Source organism: Balaenoptera borealis, assembly GCF_965194805.1.
Source record: "Balaenoptera borealis genome assembly, chromosome: 8".
In the NCBI taxonomy this organism is placed as follows: Eukaryota; Metazoa; Chordata; class Mammalia; order Artiodactyla; family Balaenopteridae; genus Balaenoptera; species Balaenoptera borealis.
The window spans coordinates 4,781,029-4,805,287 of NC_138865.1; the positions used below are offsets into that span (position 1 = coordinate 4,781,029).

At 37.6% G+C, this 24,259-nt stretch overlaps 1 protein-coding gene across 6 annotated transcripts in view; it reads left to right on the forward strand.

Moving 5' to 3' along the window:
- Window positions 1-24,259, forward strand: part of GALNTL6 (polypeptide N-acetylgalactosaminyltransferase like 6) — a gene marked incomplete at its 3' end in the record, with an annotated part of 1,719,480 nt that overhangs the window by 760,111 nt on the left and 935,110 nt on the right. The gene's annotated exons all lie outside the window — the stretch shown is intronic.

Consider the following 24,259-nt stretch of genomic DNA (forward strand, 5'->3'; position numbering starts at 1 on the left):
CATTCTTGCTGAAGAGTCAGGATGCCAGGGTCCCAGACCCTGCTACCATCTCTGTGGTCACTTTCACCGGGATGGGGGGAGGCAAGGGTAGCCTTTCTGCCACTGTGTATTTAGAATCTATTCTACCTGGCTTCCTGCAGCCCTGTAACTCTTCATATTTAAAGGCAAACTTTCAGTATTCAGAAAATTTCTTTTTCATAAAGTTTTCCCATGTAACTGTCTCTGCTAAAACACACACCTATACTTTACACACTCAATTTCATTTGTCGCTCTTCTTATAATCTAGGTTATACCTACACTTCTGCTTAAAAACAATGCTTATGTCAAGCTATTGTTGCTTCCTGAATATTCGGAGAGGGGAAGGGGAACCAGAAACACAATGAAAGGAGCCTTAGTACATTTTTAATGATATTCGAGACTCATGATCCTCAAAGCAAGGACACGCAAATAGGACAAAAATAAAATAAAAATAAATAAAAGCCAAGCTACTTTTGAAGATAAATGGACTCAAGTCTACCATTTTCACCACCAGCCTAAATACATTCACACCTAGAATTCGAATCTCAAAGCCAAATCTTCGTGATGTGCATTCAGCAATTTCCAAATCGTTTTTTATGTGAAGAGCTTTGGGAAGACCTTTTTGAGACCAGATATGGTGCATTTTAAAACATTAACACAAAAAGGATCTTGCTGTGATTTATGTCATAGAGTGTTCTGCCTATGTTTTCCTCTAAGAGTTTGATGGTGTCTGGCCTTACATTTAGGTCTTTAATCCATTTTGAGTTTATTTTTGTGTATGGTGTTAGGGAGTGTTCTAATTTCATTCTTTTACATGTAGCTGTCCAGTTTTCCCAGCACCACTTATTGAAGAGGCTGTCTTTTCTCCATTGTATATTCTTGCTTCCTTTATCAAAGATAAGGTGACCATATGTGTGTGGGTTTATCTCTGGGCTTTCTATCCTGTTCCATTGATCTATATTTCTGTTTTTGTGCCAGTACCATACTGTCTTGATTACTGTAGCTTTGTAGTATAGTCTGAAGTCCGGGAGCCTGATTCCTTCAGCTCTATTTTTTTCCCCTCAAGATTGCTTTGGCTATTTGGGGTCTTTTGTGTTTCCATACAAATTGTGAAATTTTTTGTTCTAGTTCTGTGAAAAATGCCAGTGGTAGTTTGATAGGGATTGCATTGAATCTGTAGATTGCTTTGGGTAGTAGAGTCATTTTCACAATGTTGATTCTTCCAATCCAAGAACATGGTATATCTCTCCATCTATGTGTATTATCTTTAATTTCTTTCATCAGTGTCTTATAATTTTCTGCATACAGGTCTTTTGTCTCCTTAGGTAGGTTTATTCATAGGTATTTTACTCTTTTTGTTGCAATGGTAAATGGGAGTGTTTTCTTTTTGACCCACCTCCTAGAGAAATGGAAATAAAAACAAAAATAAACAAATGAGACCTAATGAAACTTAAAAGCTTTTGCACAGCAAAGGAAACCATAAACAAGACCAAAAGACAACCCTCAGCATAGGAGAGAATATTTTCAAATGAAGCAACTGACAAAGGATTAATCTCCAAAATTTACAAGCAGCTCATGCAGCTCAGTATCAAAAAAACAAACAAACCAATCCAAAAATGGGCAGAAGACCTAAATAGACATTCCTCCAAAGAAGATATCCAGATTGCCAACAAACACATGAAAGAATGCTCAACATCATTAATCATTAGAGAAATGCAAATCAAAACTACAATGTGATATCATCTCACACCGGTCAGAATGGCCGTCATCAAAAAATCTACAAACAATAAATGCTGGAGAGGGTGTGGAGAAAAGGGAACCCTCATACACTGTTGGTGGGAATGTAAATTGATACAGCCACTATGGAGAACAGTATGGAGGTTCCTTAAAAAACTAAAAATAGAACTACCATACGACCCAGCAGTCCTGCTACTGGGCATATACCCTGAAAAAACCATACTTCAAAAAGAGTCATGTACCACAATGTTCATTGCAGCTCTATTTACAATAGCCAGGACATGGAAGCAACCTAAGTGTCCATCGACAGATAAGTGGATAAAGAAGATGTGGCACAGATATACAATGGAATATTACTCAGCCATAAAAAGGAACAAAATTGAGTTATTTGTAGTGAGGTGGATGGACCTAGAGTCTGTCATACAGAGTGAAGTAAGTCAGAAAGGGAAAAACTAATACTGTATGCTAACACATATATATGGAATCTAAAAAATAAAAAATAAAAGTGGTTGTGAAAAACCTAGTGGCAAGACGGGAATAAAGACTCAGACCTACTAGAAAATGGACTTGAGGACACAGGGAGGGGGAAGGGTAAGCTGGGACGAAGTGAGAGAGTGGCATGGACATATATACACTATCAAATGTAAAATAGATAGCTAATGGGAAGCAGTCGCATGGCACAGGGAGATCAGCTCAGTGCTTTGTAACCAGCTAGAAAGGTGGGATAGAGAGGGTGGGAGGGAGGGAGATGCAAGAGGGAAGAGATATGATATGGGGATATATGTATATGTATAACTGATTCACTTCATTGTAAAGCAGAAACTAACACACCATTGTAAAGCAATTATACTCCAATAAAATTGTTAAAAAAATAAAATAAAACATTAACACAGATGATCAGGAGACCAGCCATTTGCAGTCACTGTCGTTGACTTAAATACACAGACATCCAACATGTGAACATGGGTCCCAGGGGAAATCATTCAGGCAGAGGTGGAGGTGGCTGTTCTCCAGCGGGCTGCTTCCTTCGGCGCCTGTGGCGTTGGCAGGAATGGCTCAGCACTGCGTGGAAGGAATTCTTTTCCAGCAGACTGCGGCTAAAGACAGTGATGTGTGTTCTTGGCAGGGAAGCAAAGTGCCTCTAAGTCCCTCTGCATTTACCCCACTGCCGGCCAAGCATCATACTGATACAGAAATAGCCCCTTAACAATTGGGAGGGAATTCTGTAGCTGCTAAGGAGGCATGTCAGATGCTTCAGCCAGAGTGAGCTAATAGCCTGTGTGTGTGTGTGTGTGTGTGTGTGTGTGTGTGTGTGTGTGTGTGTGTGTGTGTGTGTGTGCTTGTGTGTGTCTGTGAGCTCAAGCACATGCAGGGGCCATTTTCCATGGGCATAGGTACCCTAGAACAGAGGCAAGATCTTTAAATGTTACCTTTGAAGTTCTCTAAATCTTGATAATAAATAAAATGTATCTGTGGGCCAAAAAAAGGGAATGTAATCACAAAGTATGAGATTGAGAAATAAAGTGCATGCATCTATATAAAAAAAAATCAAATTAATAAGAATGTTCTAAGGATATCTTAAAAGCTGAGGAGAATCAATCATAAATATTTATAAATATTTAAATAAAGTTTGACTTCTTGAGTTCAGTAAAGCTTTCATTTTAACTCCAACATTTAACATATTTAGAGTTACTTCATGATAAATCTGACAGATATATTTGATTGTTTCCATATAGAGCATAATTAATATTTGATGCTGGTAACTTCAGTGTATTGCAAGAACTTTAGAGATTAGAATGATTCTAATTAAACACGTTTTTATAACAAGATTTTAAATCAAGGGGTAGAGAATTTATGTTCAAAGAGAGGTAATTTAAGTGGCACATTTTACTTTTTACCTATTTGATTTAGATAAATTGAACATGGGAAATTGACCAGATCAAATGGTAGAAAGAAAACTAAAATAATGATTCTTGACATATTCATATTGGCCAACTGCTGAATTTCAAAACAAATAAGTAGTATAGTGCCCTTTTCCCTTCCTTCCTTCTTTCTTTCCTTCTTTCTATTTTTCTTTCTTTTAATGATCCAAGGCATTTACTACTACTGCATTGGCTTCAAACATTTTGATAATGTAGGACATGACCTCAGGCCTCATAGGAGAATGAATTCGTTCAACTCACAGTTAAAGAGGACATATAACAAACTTTGACAGCATTACCTTGGCTTTATAACAGGGACCAAGGGAAGTCCAAAGCCCGCTAGTCATCTTTCCTCCTTATGGTTCCAGATCATTTGAACTATATGCACAGACACCTACTGAAATGGAAAACAAACTATCACTTTACACTTATCTGTGGGCTCAGTGACCCATAACCCCTAATATGAGGCTCCCTGGCACAAACAAACAAACAAACAAAATTATACAGAGAAAATGGCCTCTGCTTTCCCTTCTACCTGTTCTCAGCGCAAACCCCTTTCGCTCTAAAATGTAGGCGTGAGTAGGATGGAGGAAAAGGATGGTGTCGGGCCAGGTCTCTTCAGAGGACGGTGGGCTTTTGGTCCTATCGAAGGTATATTAGACTCTAAACTGAAAACTGTCCTAAGTCATCACTGATCCCCCCTCTCCCCAAGAATTTTCTTGAAATGAATGGAGCCCCTTAAAAACAAGATAGCAAGGGAAAAGTACAATTGTGAAATAGCTTGTCAAATATCTGAAAAACCTCATGATGGGAGAATGTGGTTTGTGCTAGAAATCAACTGAGACCTTTTTCTTCCATCACAGCCCCAAGTCCAAGATGGGCAGGTCTACAGAGCAAACCCAAAGTCCATGTAGTCAACTAGACATGGCACATGGGGAAATTTGCTTCTCCTAAACCATGTCTCCCTAAACTCTTCTGGGGCAGGTTTGACTGGACAGCCCCAGCTGGGGCTGAACACAGTAATCTACTCATCAGCAGTAGACAGACAGCTCCTGAGTGACCTATGGTCTGGTGTCAAGGTGCTGCCTCTGCAGATGGGTCGACAGTTGTAGATTTTACTTGAGAGTATCTGAAATTGAATTCTAGTCCACACAGCAGTTATTTAAGCTTGGGGAAAATGGATGCAATATATTAACACTTCAATTCAGCAATGACTCTTTAAAAAAAAAAAAAGGTGTCAGTATATTGTGAAGAAATATGTAGCAACCAAGAATTTGCTCCCTAATGGAGTATTTGGGAAACAAAACATTCAGTGTAGTAGAAAAATTGCTAAGTGAAGATGACTATAAACAAAATGAATTTTTTAAAAACTGCAATTAATAACAATAAGGATTAACTCAAAACTCTTCCATTCAAAGGCAGACACTGCAAACATTAGTCATTTTCACGTAACATTTTTCTCTTTCTATTGTTTACATACTTGAACTTATATTTTATGTACAATATCGAATTATGCATTTTATCATTTACCATTATGCCAAAAGCACAATTTTCTTTTCTGGAAAAGCCTTGCATGTATTATTTAAATAGTCGTATGGTAGTCCTTCATATATGCAAGGGTCATAATCAATTACGGTATTTAGTTTGTTGACCATTTAAGCTTTTACCAATTCACTGCTCTAAATAGCTCCCTACTGAAAAATTTGCCATAAATATATGCTTCCTAATTGAAGAACATTTCTCAGAGTACATATGGGAAATATAATTATTTGGATCAGAGTTTATGAACATATTTAAGACCCAGTATACATAACACAAAATAGTTTCTGGGAAGTTTATATCATTATTCATTTCCCTTAACAACTTGTGACACTGCTAAAATGAAATATTATCAGTTTTTTAAAGCTATGCTAATTCATCAAGCAAAACATGCTATAGAAGTTGTTTTAAAGTACAGTTGTTAGATTATAAATACAATAAGCAGTTTTGACACATTTATTTGCCATTTATGTTTTATCTTCAGTGACTTGCTTGTTAAAATACTTTATCCGTTTTATCTATTTGTTTTTGCATTCTTCTTATCAGCATTCAGAAAAATCATAATAAAACCATACTTTGATTTTTGTCTTATTGTTGCAAGTTTTCTCCCAGGTTGATAGCATTTTATTTTTATATATTTTTATAGAAAATACTCTATTTTTTATAAAGTAAAATTCTTTCTTCTTTACAGTCTTGCTTTCAGCCCATGTTTTTCTTTAAATATTTATTTTGGAAGACCAGATAAACTTTTGCCTAACTTACATTACTTTACTAACTTTAAAATATGAATTGTATTAGCAGTCATATTTTTTAACACTTAACTTTTTATCCGTCTAGAGTGACATGAGATGAGAATGTGAACTGAGCTGTCTGTGGCACAATCCTTCTGTTGATTCAAGATTTGTGGTAGGTCTTACATTATGTAGACATGCACATATGGACACTTCCCCTTTCTGAAGTAATTTGTTGTCCACATATCTTTTTCTCCCAGCATTGGTACCAACCTGACTTCGTTAGTGTGGTAGTAGCCCCATTATAATATCTGGCCTTATAAATTTCCACTAACTACATTTCTTTTTAAAAATTATTATTTTCTACTCACACCTAAACACTCATGCCTTCTACACATAAAGTAATGTTGAACAATGTATTGAGATTGAATTAAATACATAGGTTAATTTTGAGAAAAATTAATTTCCCATCCAGCTACCAAATACTTATCTCCTTTTATTCAAATTTTCTTTTATTTATTTCAGTAAAGTTTTGCAGTTATCTTGGTTGTATCTGATTTTCAGGTTGATTTTTTTCTTACACATGGGTATTGTTTTGTGGTGTGTGTGTGTGTGTAGTGTATATATGTGTGTGTAGGTGTGTGTGCTCACATGCATGAACATATATGTGTACAGATGTTTTATCTAATCTTATTTATCCTAATCCTTTTTTTCTGGTTATTCTCTGAGGTGGTTTTGTATAATTTGCCAATAACAATATCTTGACTTCCTTTAACATAATTACCACTGCCTTACTGTCATTCTGCTTATTTGAAGCCACTTATTATTTCTCTGACCAAGTAGCTGCATTTTTATAGTTAATGATCATACGGCCATCTCATATCACTCCCTCCTCTCAGATTTCTTGAGGCCACGTTATCCCTGATGCGTGGTTTGACTACACTTTCTAAGTTTGGAAAAGAGAACGTTTAGAAGATGGTGCTGAGCATTTGTTTCTGATCCTTTCTCCTTTCTAATTCACTGTTCTCATGTCCCAGCCACCAGACTGATCAAATCTTTTAGTGAAATGTGTACAAACTTCTACTACATTGGAATCTTCCAAGAGAAGGTGCATCTTTGCTTGCAATTGAGAGAGGATCGAGAATCTTGAAAAGAGTCTTGAAAACAGTTTTTCCATCTAGAAAAACTTGTGCAAGTAAACAGATTTCTGGGTGGCCTTGAGGGGAGGCCAGCTGTCCTTGGAGAAGGAATCATTTGGCAAGAGGCGGGGACGTGTTCCTGCTCGCTTACTGTGAGAGGCTGGCTGTCCCCCCCCCCCAATTCAGGATGAACAAGACGGGGCAATTGTGGGGTTGAAGGAAGCCCGCCTCTTCTGCTGGCCTCCGGGAGCAGAGAGCTCTTGGGAAATGCCTCATAGAGGGTCCCTGATTTCCCATTCCAGTGTCAGGGGGTCACTAAGGAAAACATCATTTTCCCCTCTGCCAATGCCCGTCATCTACTCATGTTACTTGACCTCACAAGGTAACCCAAATGGGTGGAAGAGATATCAGACTCACTGACACAGAGGAAAATAACTATCTGTTTGGAAGGCACCTGTGACTTGAAAGAGAAGAACTAAATTGAATCACTTGAACACTTGGAATATGGACACACAAATGAGGGTAAGACTAGAAGAAGATTGAAACAAGTTCATTGAAGGTGCAATTAAGAAGTTTTAAAGAGATTTAAAACAACCAAAAAGATTTCCCGGAACTGAAAAAAAAGTCATGATACCAAATTTTTAAAAAATTAAACATGAATTTGCTACAAATGTCAATTTTCAGACTACATTTTGATTGTGTACATAGTGTGATTTTTTTATTCATGCAGTGATGCTTATTTGATGCCTTAGTCACAAGTCAGACCACTAGGAAGTGGTCAGGGTGACCATAACTGTCATTGTCATAGCTCACATTCTTCTCATTCTGTTATATCATTTCCACAGGATGGAAAAGCAAATGAGAGCATGCTTTGATGGAAATAGGAAGGGTTCCGGGCACGCAGGAATCCTAGAGGGAGGAGAGTTCTCCTAAGAGGACAATTGAGGGAACTTGAGTCCAGTTTGGCCTTGGCAAAATTTGGTCCAGCTAGGGGTGGAGCTCTTTTCCAAAATTTTTAAAACTCAGTTCCAAGTAAACTAATGTGTATATTTTCTTCTAAGGAGATTTAGGTAATTCTCCAGAAGAGAAATAGGTGTTGCTTTGTGCTAAAAGAAGACCATCCCTAAAACCTGAATTACTAAAACATGGACAAGCCTCAAAGAAAGAAGACAGTTAAAAATTTAAGACAGAAACAAGTCTATAAATGCAAAATACATTTAAATTATCCTGTTCAGACGTATATATATAATACACTTAAATAATATATAGTACATTTAAATAATATATAGTACATTTAAATAATCCTGTGCAGATATATATATATTATATATATATATAATATATATAGATAAATGCATATCTGTGAGTGAAATATGCTAAAATCATGTACATTTTGTCTTATATTCCTTTGTTTTTCCCTGTTCCTTACATAAAACTGAAAGAGTTCAAGCATGTTTAGCCTCTGATTTATCCTACTCCGGGCTACCTTATATTATTTGAGCTTTCATGAAGATTTGAGAATTACATTTCTCTAGAGAGACAAAAGATTTTTAAAACAAACAGATAAAAGTTAACGTATTTTGGAATCAGAAGGCATATATCTCATTGTCTTTTGCAGAAAGACATAGAGACAAATTTAATTAGAGCATCGAGATAGTTTTCTGCATATGTCAGGCCCTCCAAACTCACTGCCCACCATTTCAGGTGGGCATTTGACACCTCCGGCCTTTACACTGCTCAGCACCCCATTTTGTTGGACTACATAGAAATGATATTTTTCCACAGAGCCCTTGGATGAGTTGCTGATATGTACAAGGGAACAAACCTATTTACAAAGCTTTTCACAGTCTTCTGTTAATTTTTGCCAAATGTATTCTGTTATGTGAATAAAAATTAGCGCCATGAAACATGGGTTGGATGGAGATAGACACGTGCAAGGTGCTATGCACTGTCTTCATTAGAAGCATTTGGTACAAATTTGGGGGAAAAAACAATGATTGTTCTGAGTAAGCCATGAGGGGCATGCACTGTATATGAATATGCTGGGGACAGGGGGCAGTGATTCACTGAAAGCGAGAACTGTTTGAAATCAGTTATTTATTCACAAATTCATACAACTAGGAAAAAAAACTTTATTTCTTTGAAAGGTGATTTGTCGTACTTACAAAAGTTATCAGACTATCTCCTATCTCTCTGTTTGCTTTATCTTTCTTTTCCTTTCCCCTCTTTTAGTCTGAGCAGATAATACTTTAAACACTTTATTTTTAAAACATTGGGCAGAGGAGGCGTTTGGTTCAGGAGAGGCGATGGGCCCCATGGTGAGACGTCCCAGCCTTGATGTCACGTTGAAGGCGAGCCGCTAGCAGCCCGTTCTGCTCACGTGATGTGGTTTAGTTCTGTCCTTCCCATTCAACGTCCTTTATTTGTCAAATAAAAGAGAATGATTTTTTTTTGATCATGCAATCTGAAAAAATCTGCTTGGCAGCCTGGATATGTTGATAAAAGGCATATGAAACTTCACAGAGAAGTCCAAAAGTATGTTTTTATTAGCTATTTAATTTTTAATTAAGTTACAATTTCATTTTCCTCTTACTATGTGAAAAGTACTACCATTTTTGGACGTTTCCTGTTGCTTAAACATTGTATAAAAGGCTAACTTCTCTAACAAACCTACTCTATGGTTTTAAGTTAGATTTCTTTAGAAGAGAACACTTCCAGAGCGCTAAACACCCGAATTCACAGACTTCCTGATTCCCCTCTACCTTGGACAGCCTTAATTGTAAATAACAATCATAATATGAACGATAGCCATCATTTCTTCAGAACTTACCACGTGCCAAGCCTGTTGTTTAATACTCATTCTCAATTTTTGAAGTTGCTATTTTTATCCCCACTTTATAGGTGAAAACACTGAGAAATTTAACAGTTTGCTTAATGTCACACACTCATAAGTGGCCCAAACATGAATCAAACTCTTGTCTGTCTCTCTATAAAGCCTATCCTCTATCCCGTTACAAAATTCTCATTCTCCAACTGTTGCCGAAATTTGGCCACTGTACACCGGGGCCGGATTAAATCACGGAGACAGAGTTTTGGGTGAAGTAGAAATAAATAGCTTTATTGCTTTGCCAGGCAAAGGGGGCCACAGTGGGCTCATGCCCTCAAGACTGTGTGACCCACCCTGGAGCGGGTAGTGAGGGGTCTCATAGTGTTCAGGGAGTAGGGCGTGGTCAGCTCGTGGACATCCTTCTGATTGGCTGGTGGGGAGGTAAGCGGGAGTCGGCATCATCAACCTTCTGGTTCCAACCCGTCTGGGGTCTACATGTTTGTGGTCAGCAAGCATGTAGTTAACTTCTCGCGCCTGGAGGGCGTTTCAGTATCTGCAAAACAGCTCAAAGGACCTGGCTCAGAATATTATCTATAGTCCTGGAGGAAGAACTAAAGGTCCTCGATTTTGTTTAATGGCTAAAACATTATTATTATTATTATTTGTCTTGCTTGACTGTTTTTCTTACTTTCTGCATTTTCTCACTTCTCTGATTAAATGTATTCTTTGGCTAAAGTTTTTCTACAGACAAAAGGCAGACGGAGGACACGGGTGGCGGTCTATTCTGGGAAGACCCCATAGGGTCCTGCTCGGTTACACAACTAGGATTCTTTTGTTAAAAAATAGGTTAAATTATGGTCACATTTGTATTTTTATATGGCTGTTGTTTCTTGTGGCCTAACCTCCACCCCACCGTGCCCCCAAACTCACACACTTACCTTCTCCCTGGGTAGGAAGTCCTGCCTCTGAAAAGTAAAGAAGTATCATGAAAGAAGGTGGGTTATGAATTAAAGCCTATCAATACATTTTCAAAACAATAAATAACCTATTGTGGCTACATCCAAAGTCAGCGTTCCAAAATACATTTCAACAAAGCATGCCACACATTTTAAAAGCGCAGTTCCAGGAGAGAGCCGCAATTTTCCTATGACTGAAGTCACTTGGCCCTTTGCCCTGTGCTTCAATAGGTGGTGGGGATGTGAACAGAGAGTGGAAAAAAATACCATCCTGGGCTGGGCTGCTGTCCCGCCAGCTCCCACCATCACAGAGCCCTGGATAACCCCGCCCTGCCCGGGATCATCATTCATCGCTCGATCTCCTTTCTGCTTCCTTTGCTACCAGGGAGAAGCAATGTGAAATTTACTAAGCTGAATAAAAGTTATTTTCCCCCATGTCTGCATGGGTTCTGGCAGGGTTCCTCGTAAGGTGCTTTAGATTCCTTGGAGCAATGTAAAACCGAATTCCTGCCTGACAGTTGTTGGCACCAGAATAAGTCTAAAGAGCTCCTCAGTAGCCAGAATCTCATCTGCTTCCCACTGCTGTGAAGTCCTTGTATGTGTCTTAGCGCCAGTTCTGCGAGTGAAGGACCAGGCCGCTGAATACCTGTGGGTGATGACAGGACAAACACCTCCCTAAATGAGCTTTCCAACCTTCCGGGGAGGAAAGGTGCAGCCTCTCAATATAATCTCTTAATTTAGTTTCATATAATGTGTTCATCAACCTCGGGAAATGAAAGGAAACCGTAATTGTCAACTTATGGCTGATTCTTTTTTTTTTCTAATTGAACGATGTCCAAATTTAAAATGTTTATGAAACATCACAGATTTTTTTCCTCTAAACGTGAGTTATTTCCAGCTTTCTCTATAAGCCGCACATTTTCTTTTCTGTTTAGTTCGTTTTGTTTTCTAAATGTATATGCCTCTGAAGAAAGCACTTTGCAAACCCCTGCGTTCCAATTAAACAAGACTCTCTTGCTGGTTCGTCATTGTAGACAATTGTTGATTGACCCAGAATGACTACTTAAAGCAGGCCCTGTGCCCTATGTTGGCGTGTTCTTTTGAGGACTCTTGTCAGTCCGTATGGTCCCTCAGTGTTCCTCCAGGGACGCACAAGTGTAGTTTTGTAAGCCTTGCTTAGAGGTTGGGTTTTCTGCACTTTATGTCATTTTTATTGTCCTTATTTGGACTCTCTCCAATATCACAAAACATTTTTTATGTATGTGTCTGAGAATTGCATACAATAATGCTTTCCTTAAAAAATAATCTCCTCTATTCTTTATGTAGCACCTCTATTCTGTTACACCCATAGAGTCCCCATTTGCCTTTTGCCTGAAGTATTACGTTGTATATTCATGTGCAGTGAGGAGCACACTGTCCACATTCTTTTCCTATTTCATTATTTCATTTTCTCCACTGAGTAATTTACATCAGTATTCATCCTCTCCAAACGAACTCAATCCTTTTTGAAACACATATTCTTTTTTTTTTTAATTTTATTTATTTATTGTTTTATACAGCAGGTTCTTATTAGTTATCTACTTTATACATATTAGTGTATATATGTCCATCCCAATCTCCCAATTCATCCCACCACCCCCACCCCCCGCTTTCCCCCCTTGGTGTCCATATGTTTGTTCTCTACATATGTGTCTCAATTTCTGCCCTGCAAACTGGTTCATCTGTACCATTTTTCTGGATTCCATATATATGCATTAATATACGATATTTGTTTTTCTCTTCCTTACTTACTTCAATCTGTATGACAGTCTCTAGGTCCATCCACATCTCTACAAATGACCCAATTTCGTTCCTTTTTATGGCTGAGTAATATTCCATTGTATATATGTACCGTATCTTCTTTATCCATTAGATGGGCATTTAGGTTGTTTCCATGACCTGGCTATTGTAAATAGTGCTGCAGTGAACATTGGCGTGCATATGTCTTTTTGAATTATAGTTTTCTCTGGGTATATGCCCAGTAGTGAGATTACTGGGTCATATGTTAATTCTATTTTTAGTTTTTTAAGGAACCTCCATACTGTTCTCCATAGTGGCTGTATCAATTTATATTCCCACCAACAGTACAAAAGGGCTCCCTTTTCTCCACACCCTCTCCAGCATTTATTGTTTGTAGATTTTCTGATTATGCCCATTCTAACCAGTGTGAGGTGATACCTCATTGCAGTTTTGATTTGCATTTCTCTAATAATTAGTGACATTGAGCAGCTTTTCATGTGCCTCTTGGCCATCTGTATGTCTTCTTTGGAGAAATGTCTATTTAGGTCTAATGCCCATTTTTGGTTGGATTGTTTGTTTTTTTAATATTGAGCTGCATGAGCTGTTTATATATTTTGGAGATTAATCGTTTGTCCGTGATTCGTTTGCAAATATTTTCTCCCATTCTGAGGGTTGTCTTTTCATCTTGTTTATGGTTTCCTTTGCTGTGCAAAAGCAAAAGTTTTATTAGATCCCATTTGTTTATTTTTGTTTTTATTTCCGTTACTCTAGGAGGTGGATCAAAAAAGATCTTGCTGTGATTTATGTCAAAGAGTGTTCTTCCCATGTTTCCTCTAACAGTTTTATAGTGTCCAGTCTTACATTTAGGTCTTTAATCCATTTGGAGTTTATTTTTGTGTATGGTGTTAGAGAGTGTTCTAATTTCATTCTTTTACATGTAGTTGTCCAGTTTGCCCAGCACCACTTATTGAATAGAATGTCTTTTCTCCATTGTATATCCTGCCTCCTCTGTCATAGATTAGTTGACCATAAGTGCGTGGGTTTATCTCTGGGCTTTCTATCCTGTTCCACTCATCTATATTTCTGTTTTTGTGCCAGTACCATATTGTCTTGATTACTGTAGCTTTGTAGTATAGTCTGAAGTCAGGGAGCCTGATTCCTTCAGCTCTATTTTTTTCCCTCAAGATTGCTTTGGCTATTCGGGGTCTTTTGTGTTTCCATACAAATTGTGAAATTTTTTGTTCTAGTTCTGTGAAAAATGCCAGTGGTAGTTTGATAGGGATTGCATTGAATCTGTAGATTGCTTTGGGTAGTAGAGTCATTTTCACAATGTTGATTCTTCCAATCCAAGAACATGGTATATCTCTCCATCTGTTTGTGTCATCTTTGATTTCCTTCATCAGTGTCTTATAGTTTTCTAAGTACAGGTCTTTTACCTCCTTAGGTAGGTTTATTCCTAGGTATTTTATTCTTTTTGTTGCAATGGTGAATGGGATAGTTTCCTTAATTTCTCCTTCTGATCTTTCATTGTTAGTGTATAGGAATGCAAGAGATTTCTGTGCATTAATTTTGTATCCTGCAACTTTACCAAATTCATTGATTAGTTCTAGTAGTTTTCTAGTGGCATCTTTAGGATTCTCTATGTATAGTATCATGTCATCTGCAAACAGTGACAGTTTTACATCTTCTTTTCCAATTTGTATTCCTTTTATTTCCTTTTCTTCTCTGATTGCTGTGGCTAGGACTTCCAAAACTATGTTGAATAATAGTGGTGAGAGTGGACATCCTTGTCTTCTTCCTGATCTTAGAGGAAATGCTTTCAGTTTTTCACCATTGTGAATGATGTTTGCTGTGGGTTTGTCATATATAACCTTTATTATGTTGAGGTAGGTTCCCTCTATGCCCACTTTCTGGAGAGTTTTTATCATAAATGGGTGTTGAATTTTGTCAAAAGCTTTTTCTGCATATACTGAGATGATCATATGGTTTTTATTCTTCAATTTGTTGAAACACATATTCTTGATTCAAACTTATTCCAAGATCTCCAGTAATATCACAGGCTAAACGTTAACTGTCAATCCAAATATTAGCCATATTGAATATTGTAGGTATTGCAGTCAAATCGTTCAAGAACATCTTATGCTAATTGCATTGCCCTCCATCAGGTTTTTTCTTCCCCTCACTTATTTAAAGACAGTGACAACCATGTCAACATTATGATTATTGGGCTTTTGGTGCCTTCTGCCTTCATGTCTGAACCAGCTTTGACCTAAACCATTATAGTTAATGATTAGGGAAAACATGAGGTCAGACATTAGAGAACTTTGAGACAGACTGGTTTTCTAAAGTGTATTCTAGGTCATAGCAGTGGAAACTATTTTGATGGTCTGTACATCAAACTTCCCTATTTTATACTTTTGGGGCACTGGAGGGGTGGTTAGTGCTGCTGTTGAATATGTTTTTAAAGTCCAAGAGCAACTCTCCCACCTAGAATGTGTTAGGTGTTCAAAGTGGAGGGAAGGGTGGGTAAAACAGAGTTGCAGGACATAAACTGCAATGGGAAATTGCAGCACATGGGTATGGAGCTGTCTCCTCATTGTAGCGCAGTCAAGGGGGGGTTGACATCACCTCTCTCCAACTTTGGGACCTGGTTGGAAACCAAATGGGGTTATTCTCACGTCTTGCCACAGGGATTAATTGAACAATCCTGGACAAAGCAGAGAGCATGTGCCATTCCCCTCACTCAAGGTGGTTCCATCAGCATCCATATCTGACCTTTGTTCTTGACCAGGGGAAAAACGCTTTATCAAGATAAATATATCGTATGATACTTTACATTGATAATTCATTTTAATACCATTTTATAAAATCTTCTGTAGCAAATTTGCACGTTACTATGTTAGAAGTAGCCATAAACATTCCTATTTCATCAAAAAACATAATTTGAGTTTCACTACTCAGTAGGTTTGACTCTTCAGTATAATGTAAATATTTTTATAGCTTGGTGTTATTTTTAATCGCCCTGAACTACTCTGACCTGAAAAATACTTGAAATTCCCAGTTCAAACATAGTACCATATGAAGGATATATATTTTTTTGTTTATAATATTTGTAGCCTTCAAGCTCTGAGTCTTTTTTTTTTTTCTTAACAGCAGTTAACACAATTTTGTGGCCTCTTTGAGGCAAAATTATTTTTTCCTGATCTTTGAATTTATTCTTTCCCACAACTAAAAAAGATCAATAAGAATGGAAAAGTAATTGTTTTGTGTTTTGCTCGCAAACTGTTTATCTTCTGCTCATCTCTCTCCAAATCTCCCTAAACATTTCCCTCAAAAAATATATATTATTATGCAAGTTTAAGTTTTTAATGTGACAGTAAGGTCAAGCCTCATTGAAATATACAATAAAGAAAGCTTTCCTATAAAATTTGGCTAACATAACACAGGATAAATGACAATCTGTAATCTGGAATGAAGATGATAGTAATTTATAAAATTAAAAAAGTATCACCCCCTCTCTTTTTGGAAATTGCTCCATTTGAGCTTCTGCTATAAGAAAATATCATTTTTAATTCTTCTTTTCATAAAGAGAAAATCCTTTACACATTTCTCAAAGTATTTCAATGATTAATAACAATAATATCAAAATCTATAAAAAATACTCAACTAAGAATATACTGTTACCCCACACCTTAGGGCAAGATAATACTTTTGTAAAAGTACATAGCTTCTCAAGCAAGGTATGAAGCTATTTTTGTGCAAGACATCATAGCTTTCTTAAATGTCAGAGGAATAACCAGATAAGAATAAGTGACAGTGTTATGTTTGTCTTTCTGTTACACAGTGCAGAGTGTATGTTAACCTGATTTAGCATTTTGCAGTGTGTAACATATGCACAAATGGTGGGCTTTGGGATTTTTTTGAGACAAGAGATCAATTTCATTTGCGTTAACATGTGTATTTGGGCTATGTGTGTGTGCATGTGTATGCATGTGTGTATGTGATGCATGTGTGTGTGTATGCATGGATGTATTTCCTTTTTATAAAAAAAAATGAATACTCTAGCCATATACTTATTGCTTGTCAAAAGCTCTTTCTGCAGTAACTTTGGTATTTTAAATTATTATTCAGTTATAGTAATTTAAAGAATGGTAAATATAACAGCAGTCACAATGTATTCAGTGTTTATGTTGGGTCTGATAATATGCCAGGCACTTTATACATGTTAACTCTCTTAATACCATCATGTAGATATTATTATCCCCCAAATGTACCAAAAAAACCAAAGGTTACCTGGGTATTGAGGTTAACCCTTCTATTAAGGATCCTACAGTGTCACTTTTGCTTGAACTCAGGTCCCTCTGGATTCAAAATCAATCTCTTCCTACTACATCACTAGTGAGGAAGCAGTTTGGTGGCCTGTGAGGTCTTTGCCTTAGGTAAAGTCATCTGCAGACTTTAAGAATCGTCATTATGAAATACTTTTACTTACGAAAACGTAACAAGATGAAAGTATTTGTAGTTGATCTATTCAATGACTTGCCTTGCTTCAGTAAGATAAACCCCAAAGCAGCAAGGTTGCTATTTCTTCGCTTTTGAGGCTGCAGATTATTTCTTTGCTTAATACTGTAATTGTGTCTGATTCAGACTTTTTTTTAAAAATTTCCTACTGTGGAGGAGCTTCTGCTCAGCTCCAGGACTGTCTAGAGCTGTTCTGAGTTTTAGTGATAAGTGAACGGACCCCTTTGTTCCCTCTATAGAGTGGCAAAGCCTCAGTTCTCAGGAATCATCTGTGGCTGGCATCACTCTGCTGTCCCTGGAGACTGCACTGACCATCTCCACAGAACATGGCACCTGGGCCCTTCCCATTCCCCAGTGGCCCTACTACACGTTGCTGCTTGGTTTCTTTCCAAATGACCATTTCACTGCTTTTTCTTTCTTCTGAACACTTGCACAGTCTCGTAAATGCTAACATTTCCTTCTCCATGGCCTTTACGTGCATTCTCTGAGCTGCCTCATGCTACACAGAGGAAAGAGAAGCAATTGGATGGAAATCCCTTGGCCTTCTTTCCACCAGATTTACCCGTGCAAATTAACATGTGCCCGTATCCCTGTCTTCCTTCTTATTGCAAAGGATGAAGTGTCCAGATTTTATCTGTGGTTAATCCCTCCACTGGACCATGGTCCTTACCCCACCCTTGTCTCCTGAAGGATTTTGCTGTTTTAATTAGTCCCTTTGTCTCCCACTTCATCAGTAAGAGACTACATCCTAGACATTCCCATCTCTAGGGTCTACTATTTAAAAGACAGAATAAAACAAGGAAGAAGTGCCAGCAGACGTGAGTTCTACCTTTAAGACTCCTTAGTTGTGTCACATCCTTTGTCAGACTTCTCAACGTAGAAGTGCCCCAAGACTGTCCACGGCCCACTTCTCTCCTCTCCTCTCCTGTCCTCCTTCCTTTATTTTTCTTCTTCCTGCTCCCTTCCTCTCTCTGTTCACTTACCGAGTGATTCTTTAATTCTGTATCTAAAAATTCCATCTATTCAGGACAACTCTCCAGCTTGCATTTGTAGCTCAGATCTCTCAGCAGAGCTCCAGGTATGTGTATCCAAGTACTCCTTGACAACATCTGCACTTGGATATGTCATTGGGGTTGAAACTTAAAATGTGGAAAGCTGGTGTCTTGATGTCCACCCCATCCCTGCCCTTGTCCCTACCGAAGGTGTTTATGCCAAAAACATAGGAATCGTTTTTAATTTCCATCTCTTACAGATTTCTTACCAAATATCTAGCTTTGTCTCATCCACACCAGCTCTATCACTCAAGCTTCTCTGGTAGCTTACTTTTCTTTTTTTTTTTTTTTAACATCTTTATTAGAGTATAATTGCTTTACAGTGGTGTGTTAGTTTCTGCTTTATAACAAAGTGAATCAGTTATTCATATACATATGTCCCCATCTCTCTTCCCTCTTGCATCTCCCTCCCTCCCACCTTCCCTATCCCACCCCTCTAGGTGGTCACAAAGCACTGAGCTGATCTCCCTGTGCTATGTGGCTGCTTCCCACTAGCTATCTATTTTATGTTTGGTAGTGTATATATGTCAATGCCACTCTCTCACTTTGTCCCAGCTTACCCTTCCCCCTCCCCGTACCCTCAACTCCATTCTCTAGTAGGTCTGCATCTTTATTCCCGTCTTGCCCCTAGGTTCTTCTGACCTTTTTTTTTTCCTTTTTCTTTTTTTAGATTCCATATATATGTGTTAGCATACAGTATTTGTTTTTCTCTTTCTGACTTACTTCATTCTGTATGACAGACTCTAGGTCCATCCACCTCACTACAAATAACTCAGTTTCGTTCCTTTCTATGGCTGAGTAATATTCCATTGTATATCTGTGCCACATCTTCTTTATCCATTCTTCTGTTAATGGACACTTAGGTTGCTTCCATGTCCAGGCTATTGTAAATAGAGCTGCAATGAACATTTTGGTACATGACTCTTTTTGAAGTATGGTTTTCTCAGGGTATATGCCCAGTAGTGGGATTGCTGGGTCATATGTTAGTTCTATTTTTAGTTTTTTAAGGAACCTCCATAGTGTTCTCCATAGTGGCTGTACCAATTTACATTCCCACCAACAGTGCAAGAGGGTTCCCTTTTCTCCACACCCTCTCCAGCATTTATTGTTTGTAGATTTTTTGATGATGGCCATTCTGACAGGTGTGAGATGATATCTCATTGTAGTTTTGATTTGCATTTCTCTAATGATTAATGATGTTGAGCATTCTTTCATGTGTTTGTTGGCAATTTGTATAGCTTCTTTGGAGAAATGTCTATTTAGGTCTTCTGCCCATTTTTGGATTGGGTTGTTTGTTTTTTTATATTGAGCTGCATGAGTTGCTTATATGTTTTGGAGATTAATCATTTGTCAGTTGCTTCATTTGCAAATATTTTCTCCCATTCTGAGGGTTGTCTTTTCGTCTTGTTTATGGTTTCCTTTGCTGTGCAAAAGCTTTTAAGTTTCATTAGGTCCCATTTGTTTATTTTTCTTTTTATTTCCATTTGTCTAGGAGGTAGGTCAAAAAGGATCTTGCTGTGATTTATGTCATAGAGTGTTCTGCCTATGTTTTCCTCTAAGAGTTTGATGGTGTCTGGCCTTACATTTAGGTCTTTAATCCATTTTGAGTTTATTTTTGTGTATGGTGTTAGAGAGTGTTCTAATTTCATTCTTTTACATGTAGCTGTCCAGTTTTCCCAGCACCACTTATTGAAGAGGCTGTCTTTTCTCCACTGTATATTCTTGCCTCCTTTATCAAAGATAAGGTGACCATATGTGCGTGGGTTTATCTCTGGTCTTTCTATCCTGTTCCATTGATCTATATTTCTGTATTTGTGCCAGTACCATACTGTCTTGATTACTATAGCTTTGTAGTATAGTCTGAAGTCAGGGAGCCTGATTCCTCCAGCTCTGTTTTTCTTTCTCAAGATTGCTTTGGCTATTCGGGGTCTTTTGTGTTTCCATACAAATTGTGAAATTTTTTGTTCTAGTTCTGTGAAAAATGCCAGTGGTAGATTGATAGGAATTGCATTGAATCTGTAGATTGATTTGGGTAGTAGAGTCATTTTCACACTGTTGATTCTTCCAATCCAAGAACATGGTATATCTCTCCATCTATTTGTATCATCTTTAATTTCTTTCATCAGTGTCTTATAATTTTCTTCATACAGGTCTTTTGTCTCCTTAGGTAGGTTTATTCCTAGATATTTTATTCTTTTTGTTGCAGTGGTAAATGGGAGTGTTTTCTTAATTTCACTTTCAGATTTTTCATCATTAGTGTATAGGATCCAAGAGATTTCTGTGCATTAATTTTGTATCCTGCTACTTTACCAAATTCATTGATTAGCTCTAGGAGTTTTCTGGTAGCATCTTCAGGATTCTCTATGTAAAGTATCATGTCATCTGTAAACAGTAACGGTTTTATTTCTTCTTTTCCGATTTGGATTCCTTTTGTTTCTTTTTCTTCTCTGATTGCTGTGGCTAAAACTTCCAAAACTATGTTGAATAATAGTGGTGAGAGTGGGCAACCTTGTCTTGTTCCTGATCTTAGTGGAAATGGTTTCAGTTTTTCACCATTGAGGATGATGTTGGCTGTGGGTTTGTCATATATGGCCTTTATATGTTGAGGAAAGTTCCATCTATGCCTACTTTCTGGAGGGTTTTTATCATAAATGGATGTTGAATTTTGTCGAAAGCTTTCTCTGCATCTATTGAGATAACCATATGTTTTTTCTCCTTCAATTTGGTAATATGGTGTATCACGTTGATTGATTTGCGTATATTGAAGAATTCTTGCTTTCCTGGGATAAACCCCACTTGATCATGGTGCATGATCCTTTCAATGTGCTCATGTATTCTGTTTGCTAGTATTTTGTTGAGGAGTTTTGCATCTATGTTCATCAGTGATACTGGCCTGCAGTTTTCTTTCTTTGTGACATCTTTGTCTGGTTTTGGTATCAGAGTGATTGTGGCCTCCTAGAATGAGTTTGGGAGTGTTCCTCCCTCTGCTATATTTTGGAAGAGTTTGGGAAGGATAGGTGTTAGCTCGTCTCTAAATGTTTGATAAAATTCGCCTGTGAAGCCATCTGGTCCTGGGCTTTTGTTTGTTGGAAGATTTTTAATCACAGTTGCAATTTCAGTGCTTGTGATTGGTCTGTTCATATTTTCTATTTCTTCCTGGTTCAGTCTCGGAAGGTTGTGCATTTCTAAGAATTTGTCCATTTCTTCCAGGTTGTCCATTTTATTGGCACAGAGTTTCTTGTAGTAATCTCTCATGATCCTTTGTATTTCTGCAGTGTCAGTTGTTACTTCTCCTTTTTCATTTCTAATTCTATTGATTTGAGTCTTCTCCCTTTTTTTCTTGAAGAGTCTGGCTAATGGTTTATCAATTTTGTTTATCTTCTCAAAGAACCAGCTTTTAGTTTTATTGATCTTTGCTATCGTTTCCTTCATTTCTTTTTCATTTATTTCTGATCTGATCTTTATGATTTCTTTCCTTCTAACTTTGGGGGTTTTTTGTTCTTCTTTCTCTAATTACTTTAGGTGTAAGGTTAGGTTGTTTATTTGAGATGTTTCTTGTTTCTTAACGTAGGCTTGTATAGCTATAAACTTCCCTCCTAGTACTGCTTTTGCTGCATCCCATAGGTTTTGGGTCATTGTGTTTTCATTGTCATTTGTTTCTAGATATTTTTGGATTTCCTCTTTGATTTCTTCAGTGATCTCTTGGTTATTAAGTAGTGTGTTGTTTAGCCTCCATGTGTTTGCATTTTTTACAGATTTTTTCCTGTAATTGATATCTAGTCTGATAGCGTTGTGGTCGGAAAAGATACTTGATACAATTTCAAATTTCTTAAATTTACCAAGGCTTGATTTTTGACCCAAGATAGGATCTATCCTGGAGAATGTTCCATGAGCACTTGAGAAGAATGTGTATTCTGTTGTTTTTGGATGGAATGTCCTATAAATATCAATTAAGCCCATCTTGTTTAATGTATCATTTAAAGCTAGTGTTTCCTTATTTATTTTCATTTTGGATGATCTCTCCATTGGTGAAAGTGGGGTGTTAAAGTTACCTACTATGATTGTGTTACTGTTGATTTCCCCTTTTATGGACGTTAGTATCTGCCTCATGTATTGAGGTGCTCCTATGTTGGGTGCATAAATATTTACAATTGTTATATCTTCTTCTTGGATCGATCCCTTGATCATTATGTAGTGTCCTTCTTTGTCTCTTGTAATAGTCTTTGTTTTAAAGTCTATTTTGTCTGATATGAGGATTGCTACTCCAGCTTTCTTTTGATTTCCATTTGCATGGAATATCTTTTTCCATCCCCTCACTTTCAGTCTGTATGTGTTCCTAGGTCTGAAGCGGGTCTCTTGTAGACAGCATATATACGGGTTTCGTTTTTGTATCCATTCAGCCAGTCTCTGTCTTTTGGTTGGAGCATTTAATCCATTTACATTTAAGGTAATTATCAATATGTATGTTCCTATTACCATTTTCTTAATTGTTTTGGGTTTGTTATTGTAGGTCTTTTCCTTCTCTTGTGTTTCCTGCCTAGAGAAGTTCCTTTAGCATTTGTTGTAAAGCTGGTTTGGTGGTGCTGAATTCTCTTAGCTTTTGCTTGTCTGTAAAGGTTTTAATTTCTCCATGAAATCTGAATGAGATCCTTCTTGGGTAGAGTAATCTTGGTTATAGGTTTTTCTCCTCCCTCACTTTAAATATGTCCTGCCACTCCCTTCTGGCTTTCAGAGTTTCTGCTGAAAGATCAGCTGTTAACCTTATGGGAATTCCCTTATGTGTTGTTGTTTTTCCCTTGCTGCTTTTAATATGTTTTCTTTATATTTAATTCTTGATAGTTTGATTAATATGTGTCTTGGGGTGTTTCTCCTTGGATTTATCCTGTATGGGACTCTCTGTTCTTCCTGGACTTGATTAACTATTTCCTTTCCCATATTAGGGAAGTTTTCAACTATAATCTCTTGAAATATTTTCTCAGTCCCTTTCTTTTTCTCTTCTTCTTCTGGGACCCCTATAATTCGAATGTTGATGCATTTAATGTTGTCCCAGTGGTGTCTGAGACTGTCCTCAATTGTTTTCATTCTTTTTTCTTTATTCTGCTCTCTTTTCTTTACTCTGCAGTAGTTACTTCCACTATTTTATCTTCCAGGTCACTTATCCGTTCTTCTGCCTCAGTTATCCTGCTATTGATCCCTTCTAGAAAATTTTTAATTTCACTTATTGTGTTGTTCATCACTGTTTGTTTGCTCTTTAGTTCTTCTAGGTCCTTGTTAAACATTTCTTGTATTTTCTCCATTCTATTTCCAAGATTTCGGATCATCTTTACTATCATTATTCTGAATTATTTTTCAGGTATACTGCCTATTTCCTCTTCATTTGTTAGGTCTGGTGGATTTTTACCTTGCTCCTTCATCTGCTGTGTGTTTCTCTGTCTTCTCATTTTGCTTAACTTACTGTGTTTGGGGTCTCCTTTTCACAGGCTGCAGGTTCGTAGTTCCCGTTGTTTTTGGTATCTGTCCCCAGTGGCTAAGGTTGGTTCAGTGGGTTGTGTAGGCTTCCAGGTGGAGGGGACTAGTGCCTGTGTTCTGGTAGATGAGGCTGAATCTTGTCTTTCTGGTGGCAGGTCCATGTCTGGTGGTGTGTTTTGGGGTGTCTGTGGCCTTATTATGATTTCAGGCAGCCTCTCTGCTAATGGATGGGGCTGTGTTCCTGTCTTGCTAGTTGTTTGGCATAGGGTGTCCAGCACTGTAGCTTGCTGATCGTTGAGTGAAGCTGGGTCTTGGTATTGAGATGGAGATCTCTGAGAGATTTTTGCCGTTTGGTATTACGTGGAGCTGGGAGGTCTCTTGTGGACCAGTGTCCTGAACTTGGCTCTCCCACCTCAGTGGCACAGCCCTGATGCCTGGCTGGAGCACGAAGAGACTGTCCTCCACACAGCTCAGAATAAAGGGAGAAAAGAAAAAAAGAAAGACAGAAGAAGATAAAATAAAGTAAAATTAAACAAAATAAAGTTATTAAAATGAAAAATAATTATTAA